The following is a 6000-nucleotide window of genomic DNA, read 5'->3' as shown; positions in this document are numbered from 1 at the left end:
GTATGATGTTGTACTGATAGAAATATTTTGTTATATCTTATTAGATGTTCGGACAAGATACCTCTCGAAGTGAAGCGAGAGATAATATATTAGCTGAGAGTAGTAATTCACCTTCTTTGACCAGGTAAGGTCAAGAACATGCACCTTCTGGAATGCCTGTAAGTGATCAAGATATGTTCTTCAGGACGTTGGACGCGGTATTAGCGCGTTTCCAACCTCCTGCCTCTTCAACTTTGAGGATGAATGTTGCAAAGGAATTAAAGGGATTAGGAGCTCTAGAGTTCAAAGGTGAAGCCGAGGAAGGTCTGGTTGCTGCGGATATTTGGCTCAACGATGTAAATATTATGTTAGAATGACTCCACTATTATGATGTGGAGAAGCTAGATGGAGTAGTCTCCTTGCTTCGTGAGAAAGTGAGAATCTGGTGGACAAATGTCACCTTGAGGATAATCAGTGATCAGGTGACATGGTCTCTATTTCTGCAAGAGTTTATTCACAAGTACATAGGAGACCTGTTCATTAAGTAGATGAAACAAGAATTTTTGAACCTGAAGCAAATAAACTGTACCGTGTATGAGTATGAGTGTGAGTTCAACAAATTAAGTCACTTTACAACAGAATTGATGCCTACAGAAAAAGATGCATGTGAGTGGTTTAATGAGGGTTTACACCCGAAGCTTAAAGAAATGTTAATAGTGTTAAACATATCCTCGTTTCAATAGGTGATAAACTGTGCTAAAGCTCTAGAGAAAGCTCAAAATGAACGATTTGGGGAGCAAAGAGCCCAATCATCAAAAAGAATTGGGACTTCATTAAGTTCTGCACCACCCAAAAGAGGCAGGGATTCTGAATTTTGATCCCAGGTAAGGTTTGAAACGATGACATCCTCCGCTAGAGGATCAAATCATATAAGAATTGGGTAGACTCAATCAGTAAGGTCTGGTGATAGAAGAGCACAACAAAGGCATTGTCAAAAGTGTGGAAGATACCACAGTAGGACATGTAGAGTTGAGTTTGGAGCCTGTTTCCGATGTAGGGAGACATGATATTTCATGAGAGATTGTCCATTGGGGAAAAGAGAGCCTGTACAGTTGGAGGGATCTGCTTTGATGTCTCAGAGATGAAGAGGTAGAGGAAGAGGCAAAAGTCAACCAGAATCCTCTACTTAACAGGAAGTTTGCTCCACTGCTAGAGTATAAAATCTTAATACCATGGAAGATAGGGATGATCCAGAGATAATCACATGTACTTTTCTATGGTATAGTAAATGTGTTATGGTGTTGTTTGACATGGGGTCTAAATATTCATGTATTAGTAATAAATTGGTAAAAGAAGTGAGAATACAATTAGAAGTTAATGATAATGATTTGATACTGATCAATTCGTTAGAACAATGCTCGGGTGAATAGAGTGTGTCAAGGGTGTTTCCTACTGATTCAGGGAATTGAATTCCCTGCTAATATGATGAAATTACCTTCTAACAAATTTGAAGTGATGCTAGGAATGGAAAGGTTATATCGCTATCATGTAAATATTGACTGTGAAGCAAGAATGAAACATTAATTATTTTAGAAGAATGAGAAATTATCGTATTAGAAGATGATATCCGGATAAATTAATCAAGTATCAAGTAAAGGAGATAAGGATTCGGATGACAAGGGAAAAATTAAGGATTGATATAAAGGTTAAGATGATAAAAAGGGATATGTGTATTGTGATTCGAATAAGTATTTTGCAAATAATAAGATTTATGCAAGTAATGCTAACTTGGAGTTATTGAATGCGATAAAGATTGATGATCAGTGATAAGTATAAACGATATGAAAAGAGTATATGAGTATGAAGGAAAGGATATGATCTATTTTATAAGGGGATTTTGGTTTCTGGAAAAATAGTTAAATTGAAGTTAAAGAGAGAGTTAAAGTATCCAGTACAATAACAGTTATTTTGGGGTATAGATTATAAGTTTAATTAGAAATAAGAAAAATATGTAAAGTTGTATAAAGAGATTGTTGGATTCTGCAAAGAGTATGTTGTAATCATCTGACATAAAGATTTAAAGTTATGTCTCTTAGTTAAGCAGATGTGGTCAATAAAATAAAGAATAATTTATATGTATTAAGGAAGTTTATGAGGTGGTTAAGTGATGATAAAATATGATAAGGAATTCTGATCGATTTATGATTTTAAATAATAAGAATTGATGTTATTGTTTATATGATAAGTGACAATAAAGAAAGATAGTTGAATAACTAAAGGAAGAAATACAAGTTTTGACGATGACATAAAATATTAAATAAAGGAAGCAGCATGAGAACATTAGAAGATATATTTTTATCAATGCGTGCAGTGAAAATTCGAGGATGAATTTTCTAAAGAGGAAGATTTGTAACATCTTTATACCGGGTTAGTGACCAAATTGTTAAATTTCAGAATTTAGTGACTAAAGTAGAATAATTAAATAGTTTAAAGACTTATATAAAAATATTATGTAGGATTAAACTATAAAGAGGGAAGAATTGAATGACAAAATGGTCATTTGTAAGGAAAATAATTAAATATGGTTATATATATTAACCACGTGGGGGAAATAAGGGAAACTAAGTGAGTTTCCAAAGTTCTCTTCTTCTCCTTTCTTCTTCACGTGTGGAAGCCAATAGCCAAAGGTGAGTTTCTGGTTAATTGATTTCTTGTTAAATTTAAGGTTGAGTTTTGATTATTAGGTGATAATTAAGCTTAAGGAGAGCTTAAATTATCTTGAAACAATAAGATGAAGAGAATAGATGAATTAAAGAAAAGAGAAGAATAAGTAAAATCTTGAAAGAGGGTTCTTTAATGAGGTTTAAGAGTAAATTTGACTTGTGATTAATCTAATTAATATGTATGAAGTGTTATAATTGGATTTGTAATATGTTAAAATTTGGGTATGTTTTCTTGAATTTCATAAGGAGGAGAGGATATGGAGGTTAAAGAAGTGATTATTGAGTAGAAATGAGTGCAAGTATGTGTATGAGAGTTAGGAATATTAAAGGGGGTGAAATATGAGGAGTTGAGGTGAAAATGAAGTGATTTTTGAGCTCAAAATGTAATTTCTGAGTTGAGCTCAAAATGAAGTGAATGTATACCGATGCACTCTGAATGGAATAAAAACATCGAATTTAATAAGTGCATCGATGCATAGGGAGTGCATCGATGCATAGGGAGTGCATCGATACACCTTTTAAGATGAAAACATCAAATGTAATTTGTGTACCGATGCATAGGTAGTGCATCGATACACACGTTTAGGAATGCATCGATACACTATAGTGTGTACCGATGCACTTCAAGGGGAAATAGAAATAAACCTTTCTTTTGGTCTAATAAATGATAGATTAGAGTATATCAATTGGATATTGATATGTATCAATGTGTGATTATGTAGATATTGAGCACAAACAAGTTCCGGGGATGACTATCAAGTTAAGTTTCGATCGAAAGAAAGGAAATCGTAAAAGGGGATTAGAACTTAATGAGGCCAAGGTGAGTACATACTAGTTGTAAATGATGTATATGGAAGTAAGACTCACGATGAGTCTAATTCCAATATTTGATTGCATAAATATAGGAATGTTAGTGTATGTTTTGAGATGACTAGTATGTATGCATGAATACATGGATAAATTCGTAAAGGCTGCATGTTATATGGTATGATAATGAATATAAGGAGTTATAATATAAGCTAGGTGGTATTGACATAAGTAATTATAGGAACATGTAATATAAGACAATTGAACTCAAAATAGGTGAATACATGAAATGATATATAATTAATGTGATGTATATGTAAACATATATGAACAAGTTACGGCATAAGTGATTACATGAACATAGATGAAATAATATAAACTATGAGACATGATATATGTGATTACATGTTATATGATATGAGATTGGTGTTTACACATACATGTGGTGTGTGATAGAAGAGGAGGAACATGTGATCATAAGAGCAATGATTTGAATCATAATGATAGTGCCCGTGTTATATGATGTGAGAGCTATAGGTATAGTTGGCATGCCAAGTGTTGAGGGTTACCGATATCTTTCGAGACAGTGTTACCTATGTTCTTTATAATATATGGATAGGTCCTTCAGGATACAGATTTCATATGCCACTTAGTGGATTTTATACGAGTTGTGGTGACAGCATATGTGTGCACAACCTCATAGTACTCGTATATCTTAAGTTCTCAATAGTGTGCATGGGCTTATAAAAGATGTAAAGAGTGTGTACAGGATTGCATGCTCATATGTTAATGTTGTTTATACTGATTCCTATATGACATTGTGGATATATAATGTAATATGCATAATTGTTATTAGTTACTAGATTGCATGTTCATACTTATAGAAATTCTTTATTATACGTTTATGCCTCACTAAGTATATGACTTAACGTGTTCGTGTTTTACACGTAGGTACTAAGAAGCTCGATGATCAGATTTGAGACCGGCAGAACATCATACCTTCACAAGAGATTAGATCATAAGTAAATCGCATAGAAGGTATTTTTTTTGTATTAAAGGTGTTGGCATGTAAGCAAATGTAGATTTTCGTATGCTCTAATCAACTTTATAACATTTTTAACTCAATGATGTAAATATGACTTTTGTGTTAATAAAAGTTCTAAATTTCATATAGTTTTTATGATTATGCATGTTTTGAAAAGTTAATATGACACTTCAGACTCGTATCCGGGTCGAGTACAGGTTGGGGTGTTACATACGAGGTCCTTCGGGATATACATGAGGTCCTTCAGGACAAATTTCATATGCCATGAAGTGGAAATTATATGAGCTGTGGTGACAACATATGTGCACAACCTCAAAGTACTCATATATCTTAAGTTCTCAGTAATATACACGGGCACATAAAATATATAAAAGAGTTTGATTTCTTATAAGATATCATGTTATTATTGGTTAATGGTGGATCATAAGTGATGTCATTAAATAGTAAAATGATAACTGTGATTGCATATGGAATGATTAAATTGCATGTTCATACTTTAGGAAATGTATTATTTTATTATAATTATATGCCTTACTAAGTAAATTACACAGTATGTATTTTGTTGTATCAAATGTATTGGCATGTAGACAAATTGACAAATTGTGATTTACATATGCTCTGATTGGTTTTTGTAATATTTTGATTGTCCTTATGTAAATGGTTAACTTTATGTTAATGAAAGTTTAAATTTTCCATGATTTCTATAAATATAAACGTTTTGAATTGTCAGTGTGACACATAGGATTCGTATTCGAGTTGGGTACAGGTTGGGGATGTTACAAGTGGAGAAAACATCTTACGGAACCTGTAGTTTGAATCAGGTCGTCATGCTAACGACGTTAAATAAAGCACTTTAATGGGAGGTAACCCATTTTTATATTTATTTGCTTAATATTTAATTAATTAATTAATTAGTTAATTTTATTTTTCTTTGAATTTTACAGGTACCCCGTCATTCCTAATTAAATTTGGATTTACTTGATACATTATGCATATTCTTGTGAGCTTTGAGTCTAATAAGCATACACTTTTCGTTTTTTCTCTTTTTTTCTTTGTGTGTGTCAAACTAGTTTTAGCATTCTAAAACTTGTGATGTAATACTAGTCGAGACTAAATCCATGAATTTGATGTTTTTAGTATGATAGAGGCACTTAGAATTAACCCTTTCGCTACCCAAAATGCCTACCCTTTTACCCTTTAGTGAACCATATTTGAGCTATTTTCTTTTTTTTCTTTGATTTTCACCTCATCAAATTAAACCTGAAGCCTTTTATTTCATATCCTTTTTTGCATACCTTTGCCGAGACTCGAGATTATTGTTCTACGATAAAAAACAAATTTTCTGTTCAATAAAAAAAATTCTCCTCATTGAAAAAAAAGGAAAAAAATAAGTTTAAAAAAATAGTGAACAATGCGTTGTTTTAAAAACAAAGAAAGAAAAAGAAA

The sequence above is a fragment of the Hibiscus syriacus genome, unplaced genomic scaffold (genome assembly GCF_006381635.1).
Source record: "Hibiscus syriacus cultivar Baekdansim isolate YM2019G1 unplaced genomic scaffold, ASM638163v2 tig00111833_pilon, whole genome shotgun sequence".
Taxonomy (NCBI): domain Eukaryota; kingdom Viridiplantae; phylum Streptophyta; class Magnoliopsida; order Malvales; family Malvaceae; genus Hibiscus; species Hibiscus syriacus.
Note: the sequence above shows the minus strand (reverse complement) of the source record.